Genomic DNA, 10000 nt, shown 5'->3' with positions numbered 1-10000 from the left:
ACGACTGCTTTATTGTGACCATGTTCATTCATACACACACACACACACACACATATATATATATATATATATATATATATATATATATATATATATATCTGTCTCTACATACACATACATATACACGTACATACCTATTTACATTTCCCATACTGTTGAATGTCCGCCGCGCATCCCCGCTTACGTCTGCTTGTACGTGGCTTTACCTCCCTATATCTTCATAGGTTCTTCATAGGTTCATAGGTTCATATTTCTGGGCATCACATAAAATTAGCGGCCCTTGCATGGCTTGGACCCAGAAACAGGCACACCTTAGTCACTAGTTTGACCACTACACCATCTGTGGTACATTCCGCATGGATGATAGCTAGGATATATGACTTCACTACAAGTATTCAACAGTACTGGCAACAAATGTGACGGTTGGTGTACATATGTGTACGGACCTTGCAACAACTTAGGGACTAATTTCAACAGTAACATGGACAAGGCAAGGTCAAATCAGGGAAATCACGGACACTTTTAAAATATTAGTACTATTAACTTGAAACATTGACAGAATCAGAGCATATGTATTAATATTTATTTTCTGAAGTAAAAGATGTCTATTACTCTTAATTATTGTCATTATTCATTCAGTGTAATTCACCACCTTTCCTCCAAAAGTCACTGGTTTTAGGGGGGATTAAGAGGCTGGCCAGTTATTGTGCGAATGCTCTGACCATTGGTAGGGTTGCCACCTTTTCATATGGCCAGGATGGGATATATTCAGGACACACTAGATTTTTCAGTCCAAGACATACCCATGGTCAGAACAACAGATAGTACTTTTGTTTTATGCCTAAAAGTAAGCGTATTGTTGTAGCAGTTTAGCTGCTTCTTCTGTTTTGTTTACTTGCTTATTCTGTTTCTTGTAACATGTAGGTATTTTACATACAGAAATAATTATTATATGTGACTATTACATAAGATGTGGGACATAATTATATCCTACGATTGCAGGATATTTTACATTTATAATAGTTTTGGTATGGACACAACTGCCCAGAGGGGGACTGTCCCTCACAATGTGGGACAGGTGGTAACCCTGACCATTGGGCTAGACTTAGCTATTGGCAGTGTGCTAACATGATGCATTCCACTTCCACTTGGTATAACTATCGACACTACAATGGAGTATGGCCACGGGGTTTTAAATGTCATTTGTTTGAGGGATAGAGACTCAATATTCAGCTACGTGCATTTGTGTTTGCTTCTTATTTTTGCATTCGCAAAACTGTCTTGCATGCTTTGCATACGTTTCAGTATCCACGGACACTGACAGGTGTAATTACTATTAGAGGCAGGCTGTACTATTCAGCATTTTTGGTTGCACGTAAACAGACGACATGTCCATGCCTCCGTGCGGCACTTGAACACACCCCATGCACTTGCGCACGTTTCCTATGCATGTGGATGTGGCGGCAGCACACCTTCATTAATATGCATATGGCGCTACTGCGCCATCTCTATGCTGCACAGTTGGTGCAAGCGTAATGCCGTTCTTGCACTGAGCTTCATGAATCTTGGGGATTGTGCTTATGTAATCAAATTTCATGTTACCATTGGACTGAATCCTGAAGCTGATTATAGATGTTATGTGATCCTATCTCGTCTACATTCTGTACTGATGGGCTCGGAGCCGATCCCTCGGCTCCGACTCGGCACGCTATGCTATAGAGCAAGGCCTCTTATTGGCTGAGCTATTTGTTATCCCAGGATGCACCACCACTAATCCCCCAGATCTCGTTTGCCACTTACAAGCTAAGACGTGGTCTCAACTTGGCTGGGCTAAGTACTAATTTATTTAGACTTTTCCTGTCAGGAATTTCCTAGTTTTCAACCCAAAAGCTGTTTTAACAGCTATTTTTGTGATACGTGTGTGTATTTGCTGATTCTGTTGAGAAAATTGTTATTTTTTGTTAAGGAAAGGTTTCTCGTTTTAGTTAGAGGGGCCTTCCCCTTTTGCTATTATAGCGTTATTTGTGGCTAGCGTTTATTAGTGGGTCAAGTACCCGTTTTAGTTAGAGGGTCTTGACCCTCTCTTTGTGTGTTTTTTCTTGTGCACTTGTGTAAAAAAAAAAAACAAAAAAAAAACTTTATATTTTGAACTTCTAGCTAGTTTTCGTGTTATCTTAGATAACTGTGTTTTCTCTAGTCATGTCCAAAGAACATAAACCCTCCGGGTTTAAAAAATGCACGAGGTGTGGTTTTAAGATGTCCATAACGGACGACCACTCCTCGTCGTTTCTTAGGCCAAGCACCTACAAGAATCATGTAGCGTGTGTCACGCCTTTTCATCAAGGGTCCTCCAGGAGAGGAAAAACAAATTAATCCTTAAGGGGTTAATCAAGCCATCCTTCAAGGAAGCTTTATCTTCGTCACCCTCTCCTTCAAAAAAGAAGAAAGCATCGGCTCCGACCAGTCAGTCGGAACCGACTGCCAAAAAACCTAGGCAGACTTCTCCATCAGCTCCACGGACTTCGGAGCCGAGGGCAGAACGGTCTGCCTTGATGCCTCCAGCCTCGACCCCTCTGGTTTTGGAGCTGAGGACTGGGGCATCGAGAGGCGGGTCACCTTCATCGGCTCCACTGATATTGGAGCCGATGAGGGTTGCTCAGACTCTTCCTCGGGCGAAGTCCTTATCGGCACCGAGTAAATTGCCTTGAGATCTCTCGGAGCCGATAGTGGTAGAATCCATTGAGCGGTCCCTAGTCCTTTGGAGCCGATGGAGAAATCGGTTCAGACCCGATCGATATCGTCCAGGTCATCCAAGATGTCTGATTCGGACACCGACAGGGTGCTCCTTAGACTCTTCCAGTCTCCGGTGTTCCAAAAGCTAGTTTTGGCTCCAGCCCATTCGGAGCCAATGGTCCACTCCTACTTTGGTTCCTCCTCCAACAGCCTCGGCACCGTTGGAGCGGTGCTAGTGAAACGATTGGTGGTTTTAGGTCGGGCCAGACCCTTACTCCAACTCCGGCTCTTGGGTCGGAGTTCAGTACGGACTTCTTCCGTCGGCCCGGGGATGCTTGGGATTGATGTTTTCGGTCCCAAGTCTCCCTCTTGGTGCGTCGGCGGGAGTGCCGTCTACTGTCGTGGCCACGGAGGTGGGACCCTCCCAGGATTCTGGTGGTCCCGCCTTCAGGGCTATGAGGAGTGCGTTAGCCAAATCATCTTTGGCTACCTCCACGGTCTCCCCAGCTCCTTCCCTGCATACCAAGACTGGGTCTTTGGCAGTCCCCCTGTCCTCAGACAGTGGAGCCCCGGGGCCTGAGGTTACCCACACTGGGGTTTCCCCCCCTCCTGGAGGTACTTCTGAAGCCTCTTCAGAAGAACCCCCCAGGAAAAGATCGTGCAAGAGGAAGCACGTTGACTCCCCTGATGAGTCCCTTACATCAGACACTGATCTCGATGATGCAGAGGGGTCCCCTAAGTCGTCCTCGGATGATGTCTCTTTTGCAGACATCCTGGAAGCCCTTAAACAACGAGGCGGCTGGCAGTCCAAACCCCCTTCTGCTGATGAGTCGGTGTTCCTTAAGGCCTTCAGGGCTCAGCCCTCCGCCTCCTGGGTGTCTCCGCCCTTCGACGAGCTCTTGGATTTGATCTGTCGAAGGGCATGGGAACACCCAGACTCTGTGGAACCGGTGCCTGCTCATCCGAATAAGTTCCTCTCGGCACCCCCTGAAAAAGAATTTCTAACCAAAGGTGTGGCTGTAGATGCTTTGGTGGTGGCATCTGCTACCCAGAAAGATGTAGCAGAGGCTTCGACGTCCGTCCATCCTCCTAATAAGGAGTCTAGGAGCATGGATCGGTAGGGAAAGCGCACCCTAAGTTCAGCGGCCTTTACATTAAGGTCCTTGAACTACCTTACGCACTTGGGGATCTGATTAAAGAGCTTTCCGATACCCTCTTGGGTAACCGGACTGAGGAGCTGGCCCAGACGGTTGGCTCTCAGCTGGCTACATTGTCGTCCATTTCAAACTCGTCCATGAGGCTCATTTCTTATGCGGCCGAAGGGGCTAGTAGAGCGGCGGGTACAGGCATTGCTCTACGGAGACAAGCCTGGCTCCGCCTGTGTCATTTCGCGGAGGCCTTTAAGTCTTCCTTTGCCGACGCCCCTTTGATGGGTCCTCCCTGTTTGGACCCAAGGTAAAGGACACACTGACCTGCTGCGAACAGGAGGGTAAGACTCTGACTGCCGTAGGGGCACGATTTTCCACTCCCTTTCGGCCTTATCCCAAGGCTAAAAGAGGAGGGAAAATGTGGTTCCGTAGATCTCAGAAGCCTTACCCTCTCAGCAGGATGATCCCCTTCCAGAGGCAGGGGAGGGAAATTCTTCCAGAAGATGCCGTCCCAGAGGCGGCAGAGGCCCTCGCAACACTGGAGACCGCGAGTCCTTTCGTGGCTCTTCAGCCTTTCACAGTCCCTGAGGGATTGCCTGACTGTGCAACTCGAGCCAGTCGGGGTAGTTTTCAAGCACCTGAAAGCCTGGGAAGGTATCACTCAGGACCGATGGGTGCTTGAATTATCGCGGAGGTTACACCATCCCTTTCTCTCACTCCCCACCTCAGTCCAAAAAAATCCCGGACCCGCCACCCAGTCAACGGGATACTGCAGCCTCAGAAGTTTCAAAGCTGCTGCAAAAAGGAGTCATCCAACCGGTCCCCGCAGACCAGATCGGATTAGGGACTTAGTCAAGATTCTATTTGGTGCCAAAAAAGACCGGGGACTAGAGGCCCATTTTGGACCTCAGCATTCTAAACCGTTCAGTCAGAAAGTCCAAGTTCCGAATGGTCACCCTACAAACCATTCTCCCATTGCTGGAGAAAGGTGTTTGGATGTGCTCCATAGATCTCATGGACACTTATTACCATATCATGGTACATCAAGCGTCCAGAAGACATCTGCACTTCAGCCTAGGAGGCAGTCATTTTCAGTTCCGCGCACTGCCCTTTGGTCTCACCACAGCCCCCAGGGTGTTCACCAAGTGCTTGGCAGTCGTGACTGCTCACCTGAGAAGTCTAGGATTCCAGGTGTTTCCGTATCTAGACGACTGGCTCCTAACTGCCACCTCCAAGCATCTACTACTGCGGAGCCTACAAGACACTATATCACTGGGCAACTCCCTTGGAATCACCTTCAATTGGCCAAAGTCTGTGTTGCTGCCATCTCAATGAATAAGATTCATAGGGGTAGAGATAGACTCAAACCAAATGCGGGTCTATCTACCTACAGACAGAATTCAAACCATACAGACTCAAGTTCGAGCCTTACTTCCCAGGTCCAAAGCCCCAGCCAGAATGGTCCTGCAGCTACTGGGATCCATGTCCGCCACGGTTCTTCTAGTCCCCTTGGCAAGGTTGCACATGAGAATTCTCCAGTGGCTTCTTTCAGCTCAGTGGTCCTTTCAGGAACTCCCTCTCAGTCACCTCATATGGATCACAGAAACATGCAAATGGGACCTTCACTGGTGGTTAGTGCCCTCCAATTTGGATCAGGGACGACCCTTTGTTCCACCTCCTCCTGCGGCCACTTTGACCACGGACACCTCCCAGATGGGGTGGGGGGGGCATTCCCTGGGCAGGTCAGTCCAAGGCAAATGGCACCCAGAAGAGACCCTACTTCATATCAACATCCTAGAAATGAGGGCGGTGCTTCTGTCCCTCCAAGCCTTTCACGATTACCTCCCTCAGGGCGTAATTGCCATTCACTCAGACAGCATGTCAGTTGTGTGGTACCTGAACAAACAGGGAGGGACCAGATCCTATCATCTTTGCAGAGAAGCCATGAGAGTCTGGGAATGGGCAGTCTCGACCGAACGCTTTCTAGTGGCTACTCATATCCCGGGCAAGTCCAATGTGATAGCCGACAGACTGAGCAGAACCATCCTCTCTCCTCACGAATGGTCTCTGAACATGACAGTTGCAAGTCAGATTTTCAGCAGATGGGGAGTTCCGTGTTGCGACCTCTTCGCGACTCCACTAAATGCGAAGTGCAAAAAATTATTCTCCCTAACCCCGGCTCCGGGGAAGAGCCCCATGGACGCACTAGCCCGTCCTTGGCCCACCGGCTTGCTTTATGCCTTCCCCCCAGTTCCTCTCCTTTCCAGGGTGATCCAAAAGGCATCTCTCTTGGGGAGCAAAATGATCTTAGTTGCTCCTTACTGGCCTCGTCAAGTATGGTTTCCCTATCTTCGTAATATGCTCTGGAAGGTCCATGGTTCCTGGATCAGATCCCGGACCTTTTGGTTCATCAGTCAGGACTATTCCACCAGTCCCTGCACACCTTAAAATTGACGGCTTGGCTCCTCCTCTTCCGACTCTAGTCAGGAGTCATACATTGGATCAGAGGTTGTACACATATTATCTTCGGCCCATAAGTCTGCTACTAAGAAACTGTATTCTAGCAAATGGAAAAGATTTGCTATTTGGGCTCAACTCCAGGGCCTGGATCCCATCTCTATTCCTGTGGCAGAAGTACTAAAATTTTTAACTTCTCTTTTCAATCAAGGCTCTTCAGTCTCTACCATCAAGGTCCAATTGGCAGCGATTTCCAATTTTCACGAATCTATAAACCCACCTTTAATGAGCAAGAGATTGTGTAAGACCTTCTTGAAAGGTGCTGCTCTGTTAAGACCTCCGATTTCTCATCCTGCACCTCCATGGGATCTCGATGTGGTGTTACGCGCCTTAACTTCCTCCCCCTTTGAACCTGCAGCTACATGTGATCTAAAATTTCTATCATGGAAGACTGCTTTTCTGGTGGCGATTACTTCTGCCAGAAGAGTTTCAGAGCTTCAAGCTTTGTCAGTAAAACCCCGTACTTGGTTTTTCACAAAGACAGAGTATCTCTCAGGCCAAATCCTTCCTTTGTCCCTAAAGTTTGTTCCAGTTTCTGCTTACAACAATCGTTAGAACTTCCAGTCTTGTTTCCAAAATATTCTAACAAAGCGGAATTCATATTCCACACACTAGATGTCCACAGGCAGTTGCGTTTTTATTTAGACAGGACCAAACAAACAAGGAAAACAGATCAGTTGTATGTATCCTTTGCAGACAATAAATTGGGCAAAGCTGTTACAAAGGTCACTATTGCCAAATGGATCAGGGACTGTATTACTCAAGCTTATTCTTATTCTAACCTCTGTCAAAGCTCATTCTACAAGGGCTATGGCTACTTCGATAGCATTTCATTCGAAGCTTGCCATTAGTGACATTTGTGCTGCGGCTACATGGTCTTCCCCGCACACTTTCATTTCCCACTACAAATTGGATGTGGCATCTAGAGGACGAGCTTCATTTGGTTCCACAGTGCTCAGGAGTGTTTTCCAGTGAGCCACCCGGGATTTAGGTGCTAGGGACGCTGTCCCATCAGTACAGAATGTAGGCGAGATAGGATCACATAACATCTTTTAGTTATGTACTCACCATAACTTTAGATGTTTGGGATCCATCTCGCCATTCCTAATAACCACCCTCCTTCCCCTTCCTTGGAGATCTGAGGATATCAGAAGGTCCGAATCCTGTTGTTTCATCTTGAAACATCTAACAATGTTATATAAACAAGTTGTGCATGTGTGCATGAATGCGGACAAACAAGATCTGGGGGATTAGTGGTGGTGCATCCTGGGATAAGAAATAGCTCAGCCAATAAGAGGCCTCGCTCTATAGCATAGCGTGCCGAGTCGGAGCCGAGGGATCGGCTCCGAGTCCATCAGTACAGAATGTAGGTGAGATGGATCCCAAACATCTAAAGTTATGGTGAGTACATAACTAAAAGTTTTGCTTGGTATGAATTTCACACAATACATTGAAACTGTCAAGTTCAGATATGGAGTATTGAGAATGGGTTATACAAAATCCTATCCCACTTATTTTATTAGGAAGGCAATTATTTCTAGCACAGAGGAACAACAGGTATTACAGAAAAATAAAACCTTTAACTCCAACAACGAAGACTGGCAATAGCTGAAACTTTGAATTTTGAAATAGTTTTAAGCATCGTGTCTTAATGTTTTTAGACTAGACGAAATTTCATCTTTCAAATTTATCGACACATTTTCAATACAGGGAGATGAGTGTTTATATTTTATGATAAGAAAAGTTCATTAATGACACAATACTATTTATTTATTTATTTATGTGTCTTTGTTTACTGGGAAAGTCTGGCTGGGTAATTGGGTAATATCCATTTTCAGCAGAAGACCAGGGAGAAAAGCTCCATTTGCTTATATTGCATTATACTAAGTAACAGTTAAACACAGAGTAATTAAATATTTAAACAACTTTTTTATTACTTTTAAAACAAAGATTGTGCAAAATTATTTAAAGATAAATAGAACAAAAACAAATGTCCACATCAGGGCAAACAAAGAACACTAAATCATTAAAATTTATCAAGTAAATCACTTAATTTTGACTAAAATCTAAACTGGTGAGTAATATACGAAGTTCTCATTTTGTCAGTTGACAATTCTTTTTTACAGACATTTTATTGCTAAATTAATGAATTCAGTGAAAAAAAGACTAGTTTTACATTTACATTTTTTGTGACTATTTTTCTTGGTGTAGCTAAAATAGACCACGCCATTAGACCACAAAAGGAACATGTGAAAACCAAAGGAGGTGGTGTTTCAATCTCTATTAGAGATACATTCACCTCATTTCTAGTTAGATTGGACAACTCCATGGAGTTACTCCAGGTCCAGATTTCAGTGTGTAAGTCGTCAATTCCAAGTCCTAACTCCATGGGTCAAGACACCCACAAAACCTACTTAACCAAACAGAAGACAATCCAAATTTTACTGAACACACTGGTTATGGGGGATTTCAATTATCCCACCATCAACTGGCAAACCTACTCTAGCCCAAACTTGCTAGCACAAAAGTTCCTTGACTTTGTGAATTCAAATATGCTGGAGCAAATTGTCCATACCCTGACAAAAGAAATAAACATTCTAAATCTGGTCCTTACCAGCATGTCAACTGTTGGACATTCATTAGTTAAAACTGACCACAAATCAGTCATGTTCGAACTGGCAGTAACAGTAGAACTCACCAAGGGTGAAATCAAACTAAAAAAAATCATCAAGGCAAACTATTCCCCCTTAGGTGAAAGTATAAATACATTCTAAGTCCCATCTCAATCTGAAAATGGTAACTACGCAGAAGTTTACACTAAAGCCCTGTACAATTACTTGCATAAGTGTATAAACTCAGCTGTATCAGATAAAATCAAAGCTAGAGCCCCAAGTAAAATCAAGCTGCCATGGTGGACTTCTAGTGTCAAAACATGTACAATAAATGTAAAAAGTTGCTTTCCAAGAAAACAAAGACAAGGACCCAACAATGGAAAAAATATCTTTCTCAGCCTTAACAGGCAAATAAGACAACTTATCAAATCATCCAAGAGCTCCATTGAGAGAAACCTAACAAGTACCACCAAGAATAACAATAAGGCCTTGTAAAGCTATGCTCGTACCCTAAAGGGTAGGACCCAAGCATGTGCAGAACTGGTGGCCAATGGCATCATACTCCCTGACCCCACAGAGATAGCAAACCTGGTAGCAGATAGGTTTGGTGAAAATTCACTTCCTTATCCCCTCCTAACTTACAACAAACCCTACCCCAAACTTCCCCCACCATACATATCTGAAGAGCAGGTCCTCAAAGCCCTGGCCAAGACAAAGAACATGGCCTCTATGGGACCGGATGACATCCCAGGGTGTCTTCTAAACAGGCTAAAACATGAACTAGCATCACCACTAAGTACCCTTTTCAATCATAGCCTAACCACAGGCTTTGTTCCTGCAGAATGGAGAACAGCTACAGTTATTTCCATCTACAAAGGTGGCCTAGCAATAGACCCGGGATAATCACAGACCCAAAAGTCTGCCCAGCCTCATCTGTAAGGCCATGGAATGCATCATTATGGACCTCATAAATAAAGTCATTGGTGACCT

At 45.3% G+C, this 10000-nt stretch overlaps 1 protein-coding gene across 1 annotated transcript in view; it reads right to left on the bottom strand.

The window, feature by feature from the left end:
* The window catches only part of LOC122816350 (scavenger receptor cysteine-rich domain superfamily protein-like), a 1565493-nt gene that overhangs the window by 1110578 nt on the left and 444915 nt on the right, over window positions 1-10000 (bottom strand). The window lies entirely within an intron of this gene.

This window comes from Protopterus annectens, chromosome 1.part1 (genome assembly GCF_019279795.1).
Source record: "Protopterus annectens isolate FY-2018-M chromosome 1.part1, PAN1.0, whole genome shotgun sequence".
NCBI lineage: Eukaryota > Metazoa > Chordata > Ceratodontiformes > Protopteridae > Protopterus > Protopterus annectens.
This window is presented reverse-complemented; position numbering and strand designations above follow the sequence as displayed.